This window comes from Battus philenor, unplaced genomic scaffold, assembly GCF_028537555.1.
Source record: "Battus philenor isolate CCGP_79_NKW_IND1 unplaced genomic scaffold, ilBatPhil1.0.hap1 SCAF_1, whole genome shotgun sequence".
Lineage (NCBI taxonomy): Eukaryota > Metazoa > Arthropoda > Insecta > Lepidoptera > Papilionidae > Battus > Battus philenor.
Window position 1 is genome coordinate 16,611,815 of NW_027181661.1, and position 25,308 is coordinate 16,637,122.

Genomic DNA, 25,308 nt, shown 5'->3' on the forward strand with positions numbered 1-25,308 from the left:
TTAATGTTTGCTAACGCGATAAATGAACACCGAGTGCTTTCTGCAGCGTTTCGCAACAGTTTGAGGCAGGCGTGGGGCGTGCAGGCCCGCTGTCCTTGACGCCTCCGCTGCCACCGCGCGCTCACGGACTATGTGTTATTTAGGTCAAGAAAAGGAACGCAGTCGGCCGGGGCCTATGTTACGCAAATGTAAATCATTTACCTACTGCTAGATTATGCTCGTTACTACTGTAATAAAGATTCGATGCAGGCGTGCGTTTGCCCGCTATCGGTGGGAAAGCTTGTGGCGTTGCGTCCGGGCCGGTGCGGCGCGGCACGGCGCTGCTCGGCGGGGCGCGCGGTCGATGAGCCCGGCCTAGAGGGCAGCACATATCCCCCGAGTGGCCGGGGTCGAAGCGGGGCAGGGGACGTCCCGCCCCGCGCCCCGCCGCGCCTCTCTCGCATTCCGTACGGCCGCGCCGCGCGCTCACTAATGCGTCATGCCGCTACCTGAGTGGACGTGTGTTCCGCGGAGGCGGTCGGGCGCTCGCGCGCGCCATGTGAACTTTAGTGCTAACTCGTAGGCAGCGGGCGGGCTCGCGCCGGCGCGCTCCGGCCGCTGCATGCGCGACTCTGCGGCAGCGGGTGATCAGGGGCCTACCGGCAGCGGCACGCGGTCACACGTGCGCCACGTGCTAGCCGACGCTCGCAGACGGACGCCGACGCCGGCCGTAAGTTTTTCCTTCCATATATTAGTTGTAAGCGTTCGTACTCGGAGGCCCGGAATGCGGCCTCCGCCCCGCCCCGCCGCGCCGCGCGTAGCGTAATAAATAAAGGCGGGGCACCGCTGCGTGCGTGCGCACCCTCCCGCGCCCTCCCCGCGCGTGGGTCGTTGACTCGCGCCCGAGTGCCGCCGTCGAAGACGCCGCCGAAGACGCGTACGCGACCATGTTCGTGAACGGCAGCGTGTTCACCGGGCGCGCCCAATGTCAATGTTGCGGTGGGCACTTGTCGCGGCCGCGAGGCTAACGACCTCATCGCAGCTGGCCCGCGACACCGGCCTTACCCTCGCTCGGCACCGACCGCGACACCAGCCGGCCCACCTTTTATTTCGCAGGACCGGTTTCAAAAATAGCCGTTCCTCGCTTTTATTTGGTGCAGGGCATGCGTGCGCGGTCATACACAGAATGCGTGGACGCGGCGTGCGTCACCGAGCCTGCTCTCATATCGACTTGGATCTCGCGGCGGCTCTGGAAAATGTATAATGCCGATGTTTATATGGAATATAAGAGTCCAAACGGTGGAACACAAGAATGGCGCGCGTGGTCGGCCGCCTGACTCCCACGGCCACGGCGCGCATTTCGATATTTGAAATGTAACCGTCGCCGTGCCGCCGACGCCGCTTCGCCCTGTGAGATCGCGGCGGACAGGGGAGCGACAACAGTAGCGTACTCGCGCAGCGCCCGGGCTCCGTTATATTTTATTGCGGAGCGGGCGGCCTTTCGTATAATGCTAAAAATAAAGCGTGAACTTCCCGGTTGAATGGCGTCGCGGGCGCGGGCTGCGGTGCGGTGGGGCGCGAGGCGCGGTCGGCAGCCATTGCCCTCGCCCGGTTTGTTTACAACTCGGGTCCGGGAGCGGCGCGCGCGCATAACTGCACCCTGCGTGAGCGCCGCTAGGGCGCAGAGTCGCGCCGCGCCCTCACGTCCCCTCGTCCCGCACATCCCTCTCTCGCCCCGCGCCTGTCCGACCGCTGCGTCCGCGCCATCTGTGCGCGAGCGCCTCACTAAAATAACCGGCGCAGACAGATAGCGAAGCGGAGAGGGGGAGCGGGAGCGCTGCCCGCCAGGTGCCGCAGCCCCCGGGCGCGCTTAGTGCTAGGTCAGTTATTGCGGCCAAAGACCCCAGCGGCCCGTGCCAATAACCACTTTGCCTCGCTAGGCCTCTCGGAGGCCGTGTTCGCACGTAAACACGTGTAAATCTTTTCGGGCTTAAGGGGGCTTTTTGATTTCTCTTCGAAATCTTAATGTCTATAACTCACCTGGGTTAAATTAATATCCGGAACATAATATACTATTAAAAATTAAACAGAATGTAAAATAAATGCTTCATAATTCGATTCGTAATCCTGTCTACATTTGCCCTTAGTGGCGTGGTCATAGAGTGCTCGGGGAGCTTACTATCCACGCGCTCCGGAAACTCGACCCCGTTGTTTGTCGGTTCACAGAAGTTCAAGGGTGGTTGTCGGCGTGTCGCACCGACAGTTCGTATCCTTGCGGGAGAACATCGGCATTACATTCGGGTGGATGGCAGCCGTAATATAACGTTCAAAAAGCGCCGTGACCTCAATAACGCTGCGCTCCAATTGGAGCCGGCGCCCCGCGCTCCATTGGGCTGGCGGGGAAACATTGCGCGCGCACCCGCTGTCTCCGCACCGGCCCTCTCGGCCCTCCCAACGGGCGCGCGGCGTCCTCCCGGCCGGCGTGCGGCGCTCGTGCATCTGCGATAAACACTTCTTTCGCGGCGCCGCCGACAACTGGAGTGCAACATGCAGCCGGCGTCACTTTGCATGGCATCGTGGAAATGAGCGCTTGTAAAAGTCTTAAGTAGATAAATATTTCGATCCAATGTAATAGAAAAAACAGCCGCGCGAGCACTTGAGCTGAGGCCACAGCGCCATCAGCGTCCTCATCATGGCGTAGGTCTTAACCATACCAAGACGTGCTGTGGGGCGGCACTGTATACATACGATCTATTTCGCTAAAATAACATATCGAAGTATTATACCGCCAGTTACTTCGCATGGTGCCCAATGAACAACGCACTCCGTCAACGTTAGGACAGAGCGGTCGGTTTCACTTTCGGAGCCGGCGCGGGCTCGGCGCGGCTCGTGTGCGAGGCCAGTGTACGCGGGAGCCGTGCGCGTCCCCCTGGCTGTCGCTGGCGCCCGCGCGACGCGCTGACGTCACCGCCGCGTTTGTTGCACCCGGCGGCGCGGCGAATGCGGATGCACCGCGCGCCACTGCGACGTGACTCGCAATTACATATTTAATTAAGGATTCGACGCGCGATTCCCGGCTCCTCGCTCGAGAACGCGTACAATGCGCCACCGGTCCGTCCCGCCTTACGGGGCCTGAGAAGCGGATATCGTGACCGGTTACTTTTTCAAGAATTATTCCAGATGTTTCTTTGCTGGGGGAAATCGCGGGCGAGGCGTCGGTGTGCGTCCGAATGCGCAAGTGTGTGTGCGTACGTACGCCGTCGCGGCGGATGTAAGGTTTCAAAAAAGCGGCTCCGCACGCGACCGCCCGCTCCGACAAGTAGAGCGGCACCTCACGCCGCCACCGCACGCGACATAGTCCCGCGACCTGTACTCTTGTTTATTACTTTATATAATTTCATACCAATGTCTTGTTAGATCCGCAGCGAGCGTGTACGACATCGTAATTTCTAGCAATCACTCGGTACTAGGAGGTTAGCGTCAGTTTTGTCACAAACACCATTATGTGTGACAATAGTTTTTTCCTCCAGACGAACCTATGGCGGGTGTGGCAGGATCATAAAAAGCGCGCGGCGGCGCGACCCAACGTATCGCAACGCATCGGAAAGGTCTAGTCGATGGGGTCGGGGCGAGCAGGTAGATGGTTTTCAATTGACAAAAGTCAATCTATGTTGGGTTTCCCAAAAAAAACATTATGCAATGCTTTTGTTATACATTAAATTAAGAGGCTGGGGAACGGGGCTCTTTATGAGACGGATGTCGCACGTAAAGACGCGCGTATGTAATTTTGTTTGTAAGGCCTGTAGTTGTCTCGCCGAGCTCGACTCGCTTGCCTTGCGGTTATAGAGATCTTACGACAGGCCTGTCTTATGTCCCAGTACCGCACGTTCACGTGAAACTAACTTATGCCCGCGCGCCGTGACAATGAGCCCGTGCACCGTGCGAAAGTGCGCGGCGCGTCGCGGCGCCGGCGGCTGCAGGCGTATTGGTTTACGAGCGAACGCGGGTCAGTGTGACACCCTTTGTTTTTGTCCGTCGAGCGCTCGCACCAGATAATGACCGATAACGGTCGTCGTAAACACGCTCGACATTTTAATACGCAGCGCGTAAACAAACCTTTTGTTTTACCCGTATCTATTATGAATTATTAATCGCATCAATTATAATTGTTGTTCACTGGTGACCTTCAGCTGAGACACGCGGACGAATAGCTATCGCTCAGTGTACGTACCCCGGCGCCTGTCCTGACGCTGTGTTGGCGCCGTCCCTTCAGAGTTCCGCTGCCGATCGGCGGGAAAATGAAACGGTGAAGCGACGTTGACGCGTCCCGGCCGCTGTCACAACGACGCAGCGCGTTATCGCCGCGGTGACGCACTCGCACCCGCGTCCCCCGACCCGCCGCCCGGCCACCCCGCGCCGCGCCGACACCCGCCGCCTTTTAACGCACATTCGGCCAGTATCTTTTTCAAGAATGTTCCCAAGGCTTTTGATTTAATGTTTGCGTTTACTGACCTAATATAATAAAATGTGCACTGGCGCGCAGTCTCATCCAACTACGATACCTCATCAGTCTGATATCCCGTTTCCTTAGATAAACCTGTATTCGTGGGACACAACAACTGAAGCGCTTGCATCGATATTTTTAAAACGTGCCTTAAACTTGGATTCGCGATGCTTGGCATCAGTTTGAGTACCTTACTCGCACAGAAGGAAACGCGGCGGCCAGTGGGTTCGTCGTCACATCTGCTCTTTCGGATATGTTAAATACTACGAAAAGAGTGCTTCTCATTCCTTTTTTAATTACAAAACCTTTCGCACCGCTGTTAGCTATCGCTTCGCTGCAAAAGCATTATGCACACATACAAAGCCTCGTCTTTAAAAAAAAAAATCAAGACGTAAGTGATCTAGTGCAGCGCATGAGGGGATGTAACGGTGACACTGCGTTCCACCGTGACTCGACGCCTCGAAATGTGCAAAAAAAGCGCGCGAGTGCAGCGTCCGCTAGGCTTGCCCGAGGTCAGGGCGGCTGCTTTCGTTTCAAACGTTGCGCGGACCGTTACTCGGCGTCGTGTCGTGCGGTCTATCTCTCTACTAAAGTCATTTCGTTGCTAGTAATCTATCAAATAAAACATTTGCTCTTAGTGCACGGCCCACAAGTGTTCCGAGCGCTTCCTCAGTCGGAGTCGGTTCGCGGGAACCGCGCGCATTGCGCATGCGTCACCCATCGATCGCCGATAGTGTGAACACTCCTGCTCATATCCAATTAGAAAATACTTATTAGATAAATTAATAATGATATTTATATTTTATTTTTTATTTCCCTAAACCATTCAAATGTATCTGAAATCTTTTGTTTCATTTATCAGGTGGCTCCTGTGGGACAGCGCGGCGAGGGCGTGCGGCGTGCGGTCGCGTCACGCGGGTGAGTCCCGATTTCACTTTGTGATTATTTAGTTGCGTGTGCGCCTGCGTTCTGCGAATGTTTCCCTGTCAGTTGCGTTGCCGCGCCGCTCGACTTCTCCGACCGGGTTCAAGGAACCGTCTCTCCCTTGTTGCAGGTGCCCGCGCTGACGACCCATTCGGTGCCCCCAGAAGCCGCCGTAGAAAAGCAGAGCAAGACTGGACCTATTGGGACAGAACCGAACTGACATGAACAGAGCTGACTTGACAGAGCATCAGCTAACAGGTAACTATCACAAACAGCCGTTATTATGTTTATTGTTAATTTTGCGGGAAATATTTTAACTTTATTTCAATTATTTTAATCGCACTGCTATTGTGAATTGTTTATGGAGACGTTATTGCTTGCGCGACTTGTTTTGTACTCTATGTGATGGGTTGTTTTTTATGTGACAAGTTTTTTTTATTGTGACAGTGTAATATTTTGTTCTCTCGTAACTGCGGCGTGGCCGGGGCCCACTCTAGGCGAGCTGTCGGCGCCTGGGCCGGCGCTGTACACTAATGAATCATTCCAAATACTTGTGTTGTGATTGTCCGCAGCGGGCGCGGGCGCGCGGCGGTGCCTGTCCGTATCCTTACTTTAGCTTCCTGCACCTCACAGTTTGGGCACAGCTCGCGTCGCTTCGTTTAGCCGGGTGTCTGCTAGTAAGTTGCTTTTGCGAGTTATCCCGTTCGGTTGAACCGGTTCCTTTTGTGCACGATTCGAAAGCGCCCCGCGCCATGCGCCGAGGGTAGTTTAAAGTTTCGATTGTAACTGAACAAGCGATGGTCTAATTATCCGAACTCGTGTTTATAACAAGCAAACCGACCCTTTGTACTGTGACCAGCACTAATGAACTCGTGTAAGTTTATTTGACGACTGTAGTTTACTTGTTCTTTATGTGTTATGTTATTATTTGACATTGGCGTGGATAGTTTCCCTGTCTCCCCCTACAATCTCGCTTTAATATATCGAAATAAAATATGACTATCCGGCTAGCGACATGCAACACTCGAATCAAGCCTGTAGCCCGGCAGCGAGATGCCGCAGTTTCATTTTCATAGTCAACTCTCTTCACGTTCACGTTGCACTATTTTCCTTTTACCAAAGAAAAAATCTCCTACAAATAATAAAATTACTTGTTCTTTTTTCCGTATAAAGAACACTGGCATCAGTCGCTTCATATAATGACACGTTTATGTGCGCACCGACCACTTGAAATTATTCCTGGTATTTTTATTTTTCGCCTTTTGATTCGGGTTCAGCTCGAGAGACGATGCTATCACACTTTAAGGTCATCTTTGTTAACTTTGACCCAAAGTTAAACCTCGAAATCTTAATATTACCGGAAACAAGTGAAATTGAGGCATATATGACAACGGCCATATATCTAAATGTATCGTGGAATAAATAATGATTCAGTTCGTTCGAATGCAATCAAGATGGCCCGTTATGTTAAAACACGCTGCATCATTTCTAACAAGTCGACGAAAACTGACTTCACGTTCTTTCCGCCAGAGTAACGTCGTGTTTATAACAATAATTAATTTCATATTTTAATTCTACATTATATTCGGAGCATTATATAGACGAAGCAGGTGCAACGTATTGTTAGATCGCTCCGTAAAGTCGTGACATACGTCTGTTTATTACGAGTATTATATATTTTTATTGTCTACTAGCTGATCCCGCAAACGTTGTTTTGCAAAAAAAAAATTGATATTTTAATTTACAAATAAAAAATAAGGGTTGATCGTAGGGGAGTGAAAATTTATGGTTGTATGTATTCTTGTATGCTGTATCATAATAAAATAAAAACAAAAAATTTCGTTAAAAAATAATTTTTTTTAAGTGTGAACAACCTTTATCACTTAGGTGTATAGAAAATATATAGTAGCCGATTCTCAGACCTACTGAATACGCATATTAAATTTGGTAAAAATCAGTAAAGCCGTTTCAGAGGAGTTCAAGTTCGAACACCGTGACACGAGAATTTTATATATTAGATAATGCGGTAAATATTGTAAATATTAGGATTTGTTCAATTTAATTTTTAAAACTTTATTAAACAATACGGCGTATGAATGGGCACGGAATCGCGAACACCTGTGAATTTGCGTCATAACTAATTCCGTATTCCGGGTTTACTCTATTGAAATTCATGAACCAGGAGGCGCGTCTGTATTAACATACGATCTTGACATTATTTTGTATAAATCGTTCACCTATTCAGATCACTGATTACGTACAGCGCCGGCGCGTAAAAATCAAAACAAAAATTTGAATATCGTTGTGTCATCGACACGGGACATTTCGCATCGGAGAGCAAGGCGAAGTGAAAGATATTTCGAATTTCGAACACCTATTTAAACGGAAGGAAATAAGAAAAGAAAAAGAGACGAGTCGAAAATGTATCTGTAACTGAAAATACACAAAATATATCAAATGTTTACAATTAAGCGACCCTTCGCTTAATTGTAAACATTTCTAGCCGTTGTCGTTAAAAGATACCGATGTATGTATACATTTTTTTGGTTCATAAATCAGTTGCATCAGTAAATATAACACGATATTAAGAGATTTTGCTAACAATTAAAAAAAAATATTACTAGATATTTGTGTAGTAACAATCTTGTATAACTTTGCATAGGATTCACTGAGCATATCTACTTCGTTTTTAATTTTCTTATATGAAAGCGATATTTAGACCAGCGAATGTTGTTTGTGTGGTACGACATGAGAGGAATTAGTTCTTCTATTTTGCGGACAGGTATCACATATAGTAAGACGTCTTCTGCTTAAATAGATTTTGACAGTCAAAATGAAACGATTGATAATTTTTATAACAAATATCTCGCCAGTACACTTTTCAAGTGTACAAATTTTTGAAAAAATCTTATTGTTGTGTGTGGCAGAATTCTTGACATTTTTAAACGGTTTTATTTAGTTCGACCCGTACGGAATTTGTTTATTTGGGTCAAAATTAGAAATTGAAATTTAAGCACGTTCCCGTTGTCAGATTGATCTGAAATTTGGTACACAAAATAATAAAATCAATAACATTATAAATCTAAGATGGCCGCCGATACAATATGGCGGATTACATATTTTTCCATAACCCCTTCAATATGGGTATCAAATGAAAGGGCTGCACTAGTAAAACACGATGATTATGTCAAAATTTAAAATTCAAGATAGACGCCGTTCCAATATGGCGGACTAGGTACATATTTTTCCACAACCACCACAATATCAAAAAACAAACCTTTTAACTTAAAAGTTTTTTAAATGTATTTATTCGACTAATTATGTTTACGTTACGGTACGCCGTCGTAATTACCTTCCAACAAGGCAAGATGTGATCTTTTTGAATTTCAATAACAATAACAAAACGTCATATAGGTAGTGTGGAACAGAGATAGTGCTCTACGAAGCCGAAATTAGCCGATTGTCTCTTTCCAAAGGTCGATGTGAAATATTTATCGGTTGGTACTGTAACTTTACCAACCTTCCAAAAATCATGAGTTTATTTAAATAAATTTTCCTCTCATAACTAAAAACCTTTGCATCTATATTGACGTTCTCCACAGGATTTCAAGGCAACAATATGATTATAAGATTTATAAACACTGCGTCGATGAGAATTATTTATTACATTCTGGTTAAATGCGAAATTTCCATTGCTAATTAGACCGACAGACTAAACCCGAGCGTCTAAATTCCGCGTGCGACCTAAAACCCTATTGTATAATATTTTCTAAAAATCATATAGTAGATATATCATAGGGCACTGACACGACAATTTCTTATTGAAAATTTTCGCTATTATATTAAATAGTTCTAAAATCTAGTCGATATATTAGCGATTGTTGGAGTTTATAGTAAATGGTATTGCATTACGTATGAATAGCTGATATATAAAGCTGGATATGTATCCGTGGATGTGCACAATGTCAGCTCGATGCTCCTGTTCGCGACCAGACTTTGCAAGGCCTTGAAATCGATATCACCGTGGCCATGGTCAGCTATCGGTGGTCGCGTAAATATTTTCAGAGTCTGCGGACGAATTACAGCGAGCGAGCGATTATTTATTCGCGGCGTTCGTTTGCCGTTGGACTTAAGCCAAGTGCGTATATAGAGACTGCGCGTCATCATCGACATTAGACTCTATACATGCCACTGACTGACTTAGGAACTGAAGCGTGCTTCGGTCAGAACAAACTGAAACAATGGCGGCTGATAGAGAAAACCACTCCTTATATATGGGCGATCAGAAGAATCTGAAGTATAGCCAACGTAAGCAGGAGACAGAGAAATATTTCCGAGTATCCAACGTACTCTGTAGACATCGAATGTTCATACTTAAAAGATTGATATATATATACACACACACACACACACACACATATATATATATATATATATATATATATATATATATATATATATATATATATATATATGGCACAGTAAAATAGTTACAATACTTGCGATAATACTATTAGATTTATTTTGAAAATATAATTAGGTATGCGGTTATTTTATCGACAGTCAGACAATAAGATATACGGTACTCGCAATTAAGAAATTGAAGAATTATTTTAAAAGCGATCCGTTTACGTGTTGCTACCTATAAGTTTTGCACATAAATTTCTATGTGAAATATGTGCTTACACCTTCCACCAGAATCTGTTGGATTTTGCATTCAGTGAACTAGGAGCGAAAAATGCGACCCCGTATATGCCTCCCGAGAAGATGATTAACATGAAATCTGCTTTTGCGTCGCATAGTTTGCTTTTGCGGAATTAGCTATGCAAAATAAGCAAGGCATGCAGCTCACGGATCACAATGTCTCAGCCGCGTGTTTCGGATATAGATGTAAACAATGTGCACATAGATTCCGGTGCTCCACGACGGCGCCTGGTGTTCTGCCGCGCGGTTGCAGATGTCTACGTGTGACGTCACCGCTAACTTTTAATTAAACGATGCAACACTACGGTGATAATTCAAACACATTCAAGTAATTCATATTTATAACTTTGATATATATTAAAACATAGAACCCACGCGGATCTGTTTGCCAGTATCCGGTCGTTGAATTAATAGTGTGTATCTCTATGAATGGACTATCGTATATAGTATAGACAGCGTTTGTTAGTGAAGTAACATACGTGCGGTCGGTCACGGCGCACACGCTACGCACGCTGCACACGTGGTCCTAGTCGACAGGGGGGCGGGGGAGACTGCGGCTGCGTTCACTTTCGAAGTTCAGTTCATTGAGGCGAGTTAGGTTGTGCTCCCGGCCCCGCGCCGCTGCCCCGTCCGCCCCGATAACGCCGCTCCACGCAAACACACTCATAATAAATCGGTGTTTTCTCTCGTCTATTGATAAAATCGATCAAGAGAATCGAGTGTTGAAAATTTCAATTGGCGTGTATTCTTCGCCATTCCATTGTTGCTAAAGTTCATAACGCATCTCTGTTGCTTGGTTACGGTTGAAATTGACGCTGTTAGCCCGGAAGCTTTTACAGCTTCATTGGAACTGAGATTACGGAGCGGAAGGGTCCGTGAATTAAAAAATAAAATAGAAGCTGGACAGGCGCATTCCAGTTGTACGATGACATTCGTACGTAGTAAACCGCTCTGTGTAGTGTTGATGTTGTGGGTGGCTTGATACGGTAGCGTGGACCACAAGCGAGCCTAGGATAGACCTGGATTCATCGTCAGTTCGCCCACGCTGTTCGCGGTTAGGGAACGGGTGTTGTGGTATAGCATCTCTGTTTGTAATGATATTTGTATAAGAATATGCACGACCGCTAAGACAGTTGACGCCAAAAGAATAAAGGACATATAGGCATCTCTACAGATGGTATGATTTGAACAAATTAAGCAGAAGAAGAGGGTTTTTGATGAACCAATCGAAATGTAACGCCCATATTACTAGCAATGGGACAGACTTTCTTAAGCGTACATTTAAGAATCCCTGTAGTATATATACATATATATATATATATATATACATATATATATATATACATATATATATATATATATACATAGATAGTTGGCTGATGGAGTGTGATGTTTTTATATCACGATGACCTGATATATACCACCGCACCCTCCTGATGGTGTAATATATATATATATATAAATTACATAGATTTAAATTAAACCACTTAGTTTGATTAATAAGTAAATTAGATTGATATGATTAACAATAATATAACTAAATTTAAATTGTGCATTCCTTGACTAAATAAAAATATAAATAATATGTTATTTAGATACATAAAATAATAATACACGAGTTATATTCAAATGCACAATAATCAATTTTAGAATTTGCAGTCTTATATTTAAATTTTATTTATTGTCAGATAATTAGTATTGTTTTTTATATATATATATAGATTGAAGTTAGTGCTAGTAAACGTGGAAGGCTGTGATAGTTTCGTTGTTCAGGCGACTCGCGGGTCGAGAGTGCTTTTTTACAATGTATCATGTTCTTCATATTATTTTCACCCTATATTCGTCAGACATTAATATATATTTTTAAAGAGTTCTTTCCGCAACTATGTTTTTTTTTAAACACGTTAATTCTAACTAATAAAAATTACTTTTCTACACTAAACGTACAATGGAAGCAATACGACGAAAACTATGGTCAATTTTTTTATAATGGTGTACTATGACATTAAAAAATAATTTAACATATTTTTAAATAAGTTATGAAATGACTTCGAAGTATGAATTTTAATCGATGAAGGAGTGTGCATTAAGAGCTGTATTTATTTCGTTGTTACTGGCAACGAAGAAATTAAATATTCAAAAAAAGGTAGTTAGAATAGATGTATATGTTTCATTCGTTTCTTCATACTGTTCATTTAGTATCATTCACATCGACCACCTTATTATTTATTTATTTACTCTTTATGCACGCTAAAAAATCTACAATGGCGGACTTAACGCCATGGGCTTTCGTTACCAGTCTACCTTAGGGGAGAGGGGAAACAATCGAGGCAGGTGCTAAACTATAATAAAATAGAACACTAATGATACATTAAAAATACTAGCATATATACTCCGTGTAGATAAACATAAATAATAATAACAACTGTTGTGTAGATTATGCTAATTTCTGACGCATATGTTCCCGAAGTTTCCGTTTGAAACTGTTATTAGCTTATTCCATAGAAGAACAGATTAGATATAGAATTAGATATCATAAGAACGACCACATCATAAGAAGACAGAAGAATAGAATTAGGTTGTGATCCACTATAGCATACTTCAACTTCAAAGTGATTTTTTTCTAATCCCTTAATATTAATAATCTTAATACAGTAAAAAAGCAATTCATTTCCAAGTTTTATTATCAACTAAAAATGTTTCACGCCATAGTAGATTTTTTTAGTTTTCGTTGTATCAACTTTTGATTTTATTAAGATAATTTAGTGACATTACATGGTAGTGAACAACAGAACACAGTTGTCTACGAAAGAGTTTTTATTTTAAAAAAATTTTAGAATGTCATATACACATATATGTATACATGAGGGGAATCGGAAAGACATGTCGTTTCTGTCGACTTATTTTACAGAAAAACCGATTGATTTGTTACCCGGCTTTGATTTGTATACTAAAAGGCAAAAGGTTGTTGATAACGAAGGTGAATATATTGTTGATTAGAAATAAAAACTTGTTAAAAATGTAGTCGAGTGAATTTAACTTAAGAAAGCGACATTACTTTCTGGTTCTCCTAATATATCAACTATATAATAGTCAATGAGGATAAACAATAATCTCCACGCTTGACAGGCTTAGCGATCGCAATGTAGTATTATGGTACCCATAGAAAGCTGCTGACCATTCTATGTAAATTTATTTTTGAGCAATGACAATCTTATATAATAAAAATTGTATCTCGCGAATTGAACCCGAGACCTATAAATGCTCAGTATAGTAATTAATTAATCTAAATATCTCACTAACATATATCTTCCGAAATAATGTACACAGTTGCCGACGAAAGATTTAAAAAATTTGATCGCTAGACAAAGGTATTTCAAGTTCTTTACACAGCTTTCTTATATTTATTCATAATATTATACACATAGATTTGATTATCATATATGCATATATCAACTATGTACCAATACGATAATTTCTTTAAGAAAATTTCCTTCAAAATTCTATATATAGATATAACGAACAGTTCTTTATACCACAATTTTTAATTAAGCATTGTCTATAATGGTACATGCTTGCCTAGAAGATAACTATTCATACGTTTTGAAAATAAAAAATGTATCTGTATCAGCAGATTTAACCCTAAATACTAAAGTAGAATAATCTAGCTGCGCTGTCAATTGAGGGATTATTTTTAATTGCACATTTTGCAGAACTGATCTCGTTCGATAGATCACATATATACGGGCTCCCATTGTAATTTGAGAGAAACTGCGGTGTCGATTTTAATAAATAAATCTCTATTGTATTGAACGTAGTTGAATGAATCATACATTTATTTTTATTAATAATTAAACAATAAATCCAATTAAAAAATTTATGAGAGAGCATTGTTTATATCATCGCTTTTAATTACATTTTTTTAATTCTATAGCTAAGACTTTTCATTAATATAAACAAGGAATAAAAAGGACCAATTGTGATCGTTGGCGCACGCCTATTTTAACTACTGATCCAAACATAAATATTTCAGTTCAATTCAACCGTTTAAATAAAAACATAACTGATGTAAAGTTATATGGTTTGTGTATTTTTCGACTAATAATGTCTCGTGTTTTAGTGCCTTGGACAAGTCAGACGCCAAGAGAGTCACGTGACGTTTAGGCCTCACATATATTTTGTATCAATATAACCCCGGCATCGATAGCTGAGCGTCGTATTGTAAAATCGAATTATTTTTCGTAATATTATTTTTTTCATGAAATTGTATGATTGAGTTAACACGTTTCGTGTCGCGGCAATTTTCGATGATGTTACATTCAGCCCGCGTGGGGCGTATACAACCCACACTTTAAAAATGAAAAAAAGTGATTTAAGACGTATGCTTTACACTTTTACACTGCGAAACTATAGCAATATGCATTAAATACGCGCATGCGTGATGTGTAGTTATCTATATTCGACCTACAATTATTTTTTTTTAAATCCTTTGTTTTCCAATGAGAACTGCAAATGGTCTGCACGGAAAGTGCGGCGTCGTATACGCTCCACGTGGCATGGAATGTATTAATATAAGTTTTTAATAAATCTCACTTAAGTTAAAGTCACGGTCTAAAGTTAAAGAGCTATGTACCTTGTCTAAAAATGGCATAAATAGATCGATCTATTATATTAATTCATTCACCCACATCTACGCAAATATTAATTTCAAATCAAGCGCGACAATATGGATTAGTTGAGAAAGTAAAACAAAAGGCTCCATATATATAATATCAAAACATAAATTGAACTAACATTTTGTAATAATGAAGTTATAAGCCAATGGTGAAGTTAGATTTGGTAGACATTGGAAACTCAAATATATTTCAAACGCAGCGGCAACTTTGGAGTCTGATTCAATTTATTTGTTGTGTATGAATAACTTGTTACTCTGAGATATAGATCTCTCCGTTTATTTAGTTAATTACTTTACAAGTTTCATTTATACTTGCAATTTCCTTCTCGAATGTTCGCGCACTCGCAGTTACAAGCGTCTAAAGGTTGACAAAGACAAATGCGAGCTTGTATATTAAAATATCTGTTGTCAATCATGTAGATGTATTAAGACAATAGTTTTTTTATGGCCGCCATTTTTGGGGAACGCTCGTACTGCCCTGCCATATGTGTAAGCAGGAAGATGGTTAACAATAAATCGATCACAAAATTTTGTTATTTCTCCTCTCCTCTTTTGTCTTTATGATCTATCATTCATTCCTTTATTCTGCTCATTCTCTTCCATTCATTTCCATACATTGTTACATTTTATAAATTGCCTCTCTTCCGTAGACTTCCCTGAAGAATATTTTACAATTTTTATATCTAATTAAATTTTATTTTCGTTTATACAATTCTATATAACAATTTTCATTTCGGTTTTTCACAATTTATTTGCGATATTTATGTCTTTTCTAATGACTTACGTCTTATTCATTTTTATTACTGTTCCGATTATTCTCATTCAATACTCCAGAAAGATCTTGCGTCCTTAATCTTGGCTTACTAGCGAGGCGATGATTTTCTTCTATGATTTCCTTCAACCTATACTGACAAACAGATCGTTCGGCGCTAAATAAGAGACAGCCGGTGACGCCTGACCCTGGATCACGGGCGCACGAGGGACTCCTTGAGCTTAAATCTATGAAGGTACTCTGAGAATACCAAGTAGCCCGTGAATATCTGGTCAAAAACTATGTCCAGTTCAACTTCAGATTGGCAATAGATTACTTATATATTTATGTCAACCTAACCTAACCTAACCCAACTATTACTATGCCCATTCCAGCGTATTTTTTAGTTCTGTCACATGTTTTTCCGTTATATATAAGAACTCATGCGAATGTTGTGATTTGCAGTCTAGTAATTTGAAAATATAGATAATATAACCTAAAAGTAAACCTAATAGTAACAGACTGGCGATCGTAGGTCGCGGATTCTCGTGATCTTAACCCTTAATACTAGGCTATTAGTTTAGTTTCAATTTTGATACCAATCTTTTAAACCGAATGTTCACATTACTATTAGTTTTTTATATAGGTTGGCTGTACGAATTTTACTGTTGTATAATATTCTTTCCAACGAAATTAAAAAAAAAATCTATTTTTCCTTTCATCTACACCCTCAAGCAAACATAGTAATATTTAAAAAAAATCACTTTTGTAAATCAGGCTATTAAGGGTTAATTAACACTATGCATTTATTATTCCATAATATCATACCTCGATCGCCAGCTAGCCTGGTAGCGGTTGTATTATATCTAAACGCAGTGGGCGTTTTGAAGCTAAACAGAAGAAAATGTAATTGCACAAATTATTATATATATATATATATATATATATATATATATATATATGTTTTTGTAAAGGTCACTAATGCAGTGGATAACGATATATATGTTTTGTTTTTTAAGTAGTTCATATACAAATTTAATTTTATAACAATGATACCAATTATTAAAATGATATTGGTATCGAGAGTGGCGCAGTGAACAAATAAATACCTACCAATTTTCTCTGTTATCAATATGCGTCGTTATATTAGTCAGTTCAGCAACTACATCCATTATTGTAGTATTTAATTTTACACCCATATTGATTTACAGATAACTACTTTTGTTTTTTTAAAATATAGATTATATTTATCTACGGATCATTATTTTTTTTTCAATAACATTAACAACGTTGATACTGTCAAGATGATACAGACACAGTTTTCATCTCTATAAAGTGCATGCAGAGATATTTGTTTTGAACCAATTCATTTTTCTTCATTATTAAATTTAATACGATATATATCATTAAATATTCATTAAATAAAATTTAATTTACTTCTATTTATGTACACTCAAGTTTTCACAGACTTAACAGAGCTCTGTATTAAATATAGATAATAATTATGTTTTCGTATTACTATATGTCTGTCTATATCAGCATATGTACCGACATTAAGTGTTTAATTTTATCATACTGTTTCCGGTGTTCCTACCAATGTAACAACATTATTGGAGTTAGATTTCTACCATCGGTTTTTTGTGTCGTTCGTGTATTTGATAAAGGTGGTTTGCCATAAATAATCTTTTATTTTCTTTTACGTTTAAATTTTACACTTTTAAGTTAGTTATTTAAAATCACGGATGAATTTAGAACGTTTAGTTTCTGCAATGATGTGCTGTTCACATTTTAGGAATATTATATTATAAAAAAAAAATTAATCAAGCATTGTCTTTTCCATTTATATATTAAGTGGTTACATGTAAATAAATTAGTTTAACAAGTAGGGTCCCGAGATTTAACCATCGGTTGATCTAATTCTAGTTTTAGAACTTTCGGTAAGCCTTCGAAACCTTAATATTGTAATTTGACTCATAAGGCTTTATGTTGATATATATGTCTGTTACTATATCGGCACGATTATATCTATATGCATGATGTGATATGCGCGCTTTATTAAGGTGCGGTACAGTGGTCACGGTCAGATAGTTGGGTCAGACAGTTGGTTGATGGAGTGTGATTTTTTTATATCACGATGACCTAGATGGTGTGACCTAGGTGTGCCGAGACCAAAGTGACGACAGGTTTCTCTTACTGTACTCTGTGGGTCTTGTTTGATATATATCACCACTCCCTCCCGGTAGAATACTATATATATATATATGATGTACATAGACATGCTTCAGAGCCAGATAAGTTTGCAAACTACGTGATGTTTGGAAGTTGTTTTTGCCAACTTCTATTTTGTTATGGAATTTTATAATAAAATGTTATGATCTACATGTAATGTTATTTATTGATGATGTACTTAGAATTTATTATTTATTTTTATTATGACATTAAGAGTGCTAATATATTCCCAGCTTGCGCAGTTAAGGGTGGGAGGTGTATAATGTATTTTTTTTCTTTTATGACAAATGTGTATATCATATATTCTTCAACGACAATTAACTGAAATGTCTAATACCTGAAATTTAAGGGTTAAAACTTGATAGAGTATAATACAAACTTTAAATGTACAAGGCGAAGATATGTCGATACTTAACACGTTGACTGCCTACGATATAACTCCTAGATTGCGTTCTTTTCTAGGACGCTACAATATATCTCGTCCCGCGTTTACTTGACATTTATGTGCAGCTACTATTATACTAGAAATATATCAGTGCTAATATCGACACACTGCTTCTGGAAAAAGAATAATAAATCAATGTTTGCAAGAATAGAAAATTTAATTAAAAATGAACAAAAAGTATAATCATAAAAATTTGTTCAAAATCAGAAAATAAAATGTGATTTTATTGTTTGTGGAACTTCTTAAAATAATCTTCTACATAAAAGGCTGTGATTCAGTTTTAGAGAAGCGACAGGTCGAAACTTGTCTGCGTCGCAGGCACATAGACACAACCCTTAGTTGGCATCCACGATGAAAACATATTTTTTTATGATGTTTGATAATAACTATACACTAGTCAGAATTTTTAATAATATAATGTTATGAAATCAAATTATAATTTTAGGCTAGATTTACGAAAATTTGCCGTGGCAGTCAACGTGTTAATCACGACAATCACACGGGTTTAATGCCATTGTCACTGGGAGATGTCGGAGAAATGATGACCAGAGTCAATATTGGTATTAAATGCACTGGTTAGTAATTGCTATAAGTCAGATCGTAAAAGCAAAGGCAGACCGCTATCGAGTCAAGTAGAGTAATCTCGGCAAACAAATGGGTTCGACACTACAAATTAGAATATATACACACACACACACATATATATATATATATATATATATATACATGTAAGCGATCTTCAGTTTTCGAGCACGTTACATATACATATCAGTCACATTTGTTCACTTTGTACAGAATTAATTTGTTTATAAAATATAATAATTAATTTTGCTTAACTAAACGTGCATTTAATGTAAGTGTCTTTACCATAATTTGGCTAATAGTATTATATTTATTGAAATGGAATTATAAAACATACCCCATGTTAACCTGTCAGCTGTCTAAGGACATATCCGAACTCCCCGAATACGTACGGGTCGGATTCGCCCGAAATAAAGTACGCTACATTATATCGAATCACCTTTAAAATACAGTTAAAAATCGCTTGCTCTTGATATACTACCGACCAAAGGTTCATAAACAAAAATATTCCATTTATCATTTAAAAAAAAATTGTCCCCGACACGGACAGACGCTATGTTGCGGCACACAAAGGGTTAATAAAAACTCAATAGAAAGTTAACATTGTCTTAAAAAGTTTCTATAGCGAGATTTTAATACCACAGAGTAAATATCATTTTGACAGTTCAGCTGTCATTTCTTTTAAAAGTGTCAGATAAAGTTCAGTTTGTCCGCGCAATTTATTTGGTTGTAATTTATTTCGCGTAATAATTTCCTTGGTTAATCTGTGTGACGCTGCTTCGAGCTCTGTGACAGTGTGCTTTATTAACTATAAAAGTTATCTCGGTGAGATATTGTTAAATAACAAATGTAAATTTTCTCACGTGTGTAATATTAACTGTTTTGTGAGTTATTACAATTTAATATTTTTAAATGAAAATAAGAAACGTTGTAACAATGTATTGCGGCCAATACACGAGCTGTGAGCGTTTTTTAAACAGCGCGTTACAACCCGTTGTAGAGCAGGGCGATCGTCCTTGCCCGCTTTCAGCCGTGCCTTGTTTTGAATTTGCGCCTAGCGAGTGGGAAAAAAAAAGTTATGATAGGATACAATGAGGCGGTGTAGGTACGCATGGGCATCGTGGGTAGGGTGGGTGCGTGCGTGCGTTTGCCCCGTGCGAATGTGTACAATCAACTTCACACTCGCCGTGAGCTATGAGGGAGCCGCGGGCCAATTAGCACGCATTTTATTTCATCTCTTTGTTTGACGTATAGGGCCGCGAGGCGCCCGTAATTCATTTTCCCGTTTCTAAATATCTCTTTAAATAGATTAAGCTTTCTAAATAATCGATAACAGATTAAAAATTTATCGATGGGCGTGGATTATTCCTATTGGTAGAATTTAAGGGTTAAGAGAAAAGAGATGGGGAAAAAAATTATAATTTTGTTAGGAACCGTGCTCAAGTCGGATCGATGCGCTATTTCGCTTCATATTAGTTGAGAGAGTTCCTCAAATATCGCCACAATGTTTGGTCTTGTGCTGCCCGCAGCGTTTCTCGTGATCTTCATTACATTGTCATTACTTCATTACATCTAGTGGGGAGCTTACACACTCCGCGTCTTCCTGCTCGCGGTCGTCATTCGAAAGCCTTTCGGCTCCATCAGCAGTCGGCTGCATGAGCTGTATGTTCCTCCCAGTGCAAATTCAAACGAACAATTCTTCGAGCTACGCCTGTGACTGGTTCTTCAGCGGTTCTCCACATTTCTGTTTCTATCTCACAGCAAAACTCCGAGTGTTATAAATCGTTTTCTAAAATTTCGGTTAATGTTTTATAATATAAAATGTTAGCGTTTGATATGATTTCTTAAGTTTCAATGGTTTTGAATCGTTTAGGCGGCTCATATCGTATTTTGTCGATAAAAACCTAATAAAAAAATAATAGTGAATCTTCAACTGAGATCGCAAGTTCAAAGTTAAACAACACTAACCAGATTAAGCGTCCGCTTGCAGGCGATGCTGTTTTCAATGCAATTAAATATTTAACGATCTCATACAAATAACATCGTTGACCTCCTTTGTTTTTTTTTTTGGCAATATTAAAATATGTGGGTAGGTATTATTGAAGATCACTATTAATAATATACATGTTTTTATTATAATTTCTTTAAAAAGAAAGACCATACCGTTATATATGCACTGTTAATTAGAAATATCGAACTGTATATTGCTATATTTTACATACATAGTTTGGCTGAAGGACACTATCTAAGTGAAAGGGTATATACAAGCTATTTAAAGATTATATGTAAATAATAATTTCGTTGTTTATTAACTGTAGTATTATTTATTATATTTATATTTAGATAATGTAAGAAATTGCGCCGAGCGATAAGACTTGTGCTTCGACTTTGCTTTATTATTAAAACAAAGGATTCTTATCGTCAAGGTGTCCTGACATTCTTCTGAACTACATTGTAGCTTTCCGGAAAACATGTTTTTTTTATTTTTTATAGGCGAAGTATTTGATCTTCGTCTCGTCTGATGTTAACCAATGAAGAGGTCTAAGATGCTACATGTTTGCTTAGAAGAAACCTTTTCACTCTTGACTTCAAGTTAGTTAGGTGTTTTCGAATTAACAGAAAACTGGTTCTAGAATAAATCACGTAACTGTACGTCGTGGTGACCAAGTAATGTCACGTCTTTTCGATATGACTTTTCTTGGAAATATTTCTCGTATGACTTCAATGTTGGGTATTATTAAGTTGTTTAAAAAAGTTAAAGTGAAATTTATAATGGTGCACCCTTCACTATAGCCGCTTACACTCACATTTTATTTTGCAACCAGTTTAACATTTGTTATTCAACGACGAAACGGTCGAAAATATGAACTTTAAATCGGTAAACTGGATTTGCACAAAACTGTACGTCACGTGGGTCGGGAAGTTTAAAAATTTTACACAACTTTTTTAATCAATGTCACGACCTTACCCATTAACCGCGTACACTCGTCGGTTTTGTTATGAAAATAAAAGGTTTATTTTAGGGCTGACAAGCTGCGCGTTTAGTTCTCTGATTAAAATAACAGTGTCTGTAATAAAAGGTGATAAATACGGATGTTGCATCTGCTCTTTTCGCTCGAACCGAATTAAAAAGACGAGCAAGGAGTATGTTTTAAATAAATGAGGAATCTTGTTAATTGAAACTTAAACCAATGGCAAGCCGAGTAAAAAGAACAACTCCGTGAACTATGTGTTATGGATATCAGACGTCGTATCAACTTTATATGTGCGGTGATAGAGCGCATCCTTTGTTTGGTGGAGCGGGCCGTGCGCTCGGTTCCGTTACCCGCTGACATTCCTAACGGGACCCGCTCCTTCGCCACGCGCCTCCAAAATATTCTATATCTTTTACTTTTGTAATAATTAACTTGCTAATGTTTACATGTAATAATGGTTGTATAAAGATATGTTTTCTATTTGTAAGACTATATTTCGTGTACGTTATGTATTTGTTATTTAATAAATTTATAGATACGCATATCTATTACGTTAGTCATTGTCATTTGTTTGTTTGTTAAATTTTCATTAATTTATATTGTTTATTTATTATTGTTTGTAAGTGTTATTCCACTGTAAAGCCTCAATCTCATTATTTACATCATCATCAACGTTATAAATAAAAAAATGTTTCTTTCCAGGCGTTTGTAAAATGTTTTATCAATTTAATTCGTTAGTTTTAAATTGTTTTTTTTGCACCAATCACGAAATGGATACATCTGTGGTGAAGCTTGTGTGATTGCCTTGTACCCGTGCCGACGTCGAGGTAGCAGATGCCAGGACTTCGAAACACGCCTGCTCCATGCCTCGTGAAAGACCTGGGTAGTGAGATGTCCCGTACATCTCAAATTCTCACTACCTTGTCTTTCATGCGGAGCGAGCACCTTCACCGAAAGCCCAGCGCCGCAGACCACCGCAACACTTCAGGACATTGTTCACGATGAATATATATGAAACTTTGTAAATGTCATAACCAGTGTATATATAATCTTATTTCATTTATATTTTAATCAATATTGAATTGTGTTTTATATATGATTTTTATAATAAAAATGATCACTAATTATATTTAGACAAAGAGGAACTGTATTTGTTATGTAAGTGTGGGTATTTTTAATGTTTTTTTTTCTGATATTTGGTCGTTTTGGCAGAGACAAATTATTATTCATCGGCGTCTCTTTGCGCAGCGCCGGTTTAACAATTGATCGTTCAATGACAAGTCGCGCGCGGCCACGGGGCGCAGCTGGTACAGCGAACTCTTTATTCTACGCCCGACGTACACATTCGTAATATTTAAAACAAACGAATTAAAGTTTTGGTGCACGTTTCGCAGGGGAGCAATGTATGCATATTAAACCTTCACGTCGCCACATATCTGTGCGTTTAATAATAAATACACGAGAGAACGAAGTCCATCGAACGTTATTGACCGCGAAATGTTTACAAATGTCAAGCGGAAGAGAAATGAACGCGCATGGGAATGAAATATCATTTAGGACGCTGCGGCGCGGAACAAACGGAATAGCGATATTGCAGTCTGCAATTAGTTTTATTGCAGGTGTCGTGGGGTGCGCGGGGGGAAGACGGGAGGGGTGGGGGGTGGCGCGCTCGGCGGGGGCAAGTTTTCATTCGTGTCCACCGACGTCCGTAAACACAATACGAGTTTAGCGCTCGCCTGCGCGCGTTCTCCGAGCTTAGTTAACGTGAAGAGATATTTAAAATAAACGCTTTCAACGCTCTATTACTTCCAACCGAAGAGTAAACAGTATTAATTTGTTCAGGAAAAATTTATTATTGAAGTATTTGATTTAGTTTTACATCCTAACACTGGATACTCGAACTTGTAACCGGCAAAACAATTTATTTACGACGCAACAAACATAAAACCTATTTGGTGATGGAAGGAGGTGGAGGTTTAATGAAGAACGCAAACCGAGAAATCTATTCGCACGACTTGTTTTTAAATTTCCAAAATCCTATAGGATAGCGGTTAACAACGTTCCGAAGGTAGTGTGAATTATTTAATATCACTGTTTAGTTACAAGTAATAAACGTAAAATGTAAAAACTAATGTAACATCAATTTTAAAACGATATTGAATGATGTCGTTTAGTTAATGGACAATAAATTTGCGCAATTACCGAGCGGTATCGGATTACGAAGCAATAGAAATCCGAAACAGTTTATGGTACGAATCGGCGCGTCAATCCGAATCGCATCGCTTGCAGCGATAACTGAATTACCGGTGCCGCGATTCAGGTTTAACGCGGACTCGATTCAGGTTTAACGCGGACTCGATGCGATGCGACGCGACGCCGTCCCGACGCGGCACGAGGCGACCGTTTCCGGCTGCGAGGCGCGCCCGCGGGTAGGTTTATTGGTCGAAACTGACCGCGGCTAAGCTCGCTCCTTCCTTTTGTTCCCTTTCAAATCGGCTTAACGGATCGTGCGGCCGAAATGTTTTAAATTTGTTTATTCGCTTCCGTTCTACGCTCACGCTGAATGAAAGCAATGCGACACCGCGCGTTCATTCATAAAAACGCAACCGTGTGTTATTCTAGTAGAACGGACGCCCATTGGCTCGTTGTTTAAACGATCTTAGGTTCGCAAATCGTACTATCTTTTACATAGTAACTTGCGAAGAAAACACCAAAAATTAAGTGCTAGTGTGTCATAAATGCCTCGCTCGCTAATTGACAATCTTTTAAACGCATTGTTTTAACAGAGTATCATAAGGTTTTTCTCTATTTTTCTAAAATAAATTCATGGTCAATGCATGTCTTCGTCTTCGTTTCCATCTGCCATTGCTTCATACTGAACGGTGTAATAAAAAAAAGGTTTATTACAAATGCAACCTCGTTTTATGATTTTAATTAGGGTTAGATAGATATAGAGTCGGGGCTGTATTTGAGTCCCACTCTGGGTGGTGGTGGTTCACCAGGGCCGCGCCCAGATAAAGCCTTCTGTACGCGCTCTTCGTATATTTCTCATATATTGAAGATGTTCGTACAACAGTCTTAGAGGTCGAAGTAGGTCGCGCCGAGGGCCGTCCGTTCGACGCCTGTAAATAGCTTTTCAGCGCTCCATGCATATTTTAGCGACCACACGGACATTATTTTAAATCAATATTTCTGTAGAGAACATGACTGTATATTTTCCCTTCTGTATTTATCTTTTAGTTTATATAAATCGCAAATCTCTTTAAGTTGCAAAAGTATAATTGTTTGAATAACGTCTCTGAAAGAATTCCCCGGGTCACCTTTGCCTGGGTGCCTGCTCAAGCGAACGAAGAGTTCTATTATATCGCAAAGGCTATAACAGTACCACGCTGTCACCAAACGTCTAGTTACGATGAAGCCGTGTATTCTGTACAGTTGAATATGAACAGTGCATTCATACTCTTTGTAATGAACCGAGAATTTATTTTTTCCATTATAAAGAAAACCGGAAGCATTAACGGCAAATCGTCCTCGGAACGG

General features: G+C 39.9%; 1 long non-coding RNA gene across 3 annotated transcripts in view; it reads left to right on the top strand.

The window, feature by feature from the left end:
* The first annotated feature begins 504 nt into the window (after positions 1-504).
* LOC137921042 (uncharacterized) overlaps positions 505-25,308 on the top strand; it is a 28,314-nt gene continuing 3,510 nt past the window's right edge. For 2 of the 3 annotated variants that reach the window (XR_011107288.1, XR_011107294.1), the window contains exons 1-4: positions 505-709; positions 5,346-5,401; positions 5,538-5,665; positions 5,980-6,084. This is a non-coding gene — a long non-coding RNA (uncharacterized lncRNA). The remainder of the gene's footprint in view (positions 710-5,345; positions 5,402-5,537; positions 5,666-5,979; positions 6,085-25,308) is intronic. The other variant, XR_011107282.1, reaches the window with a different exon arrangement.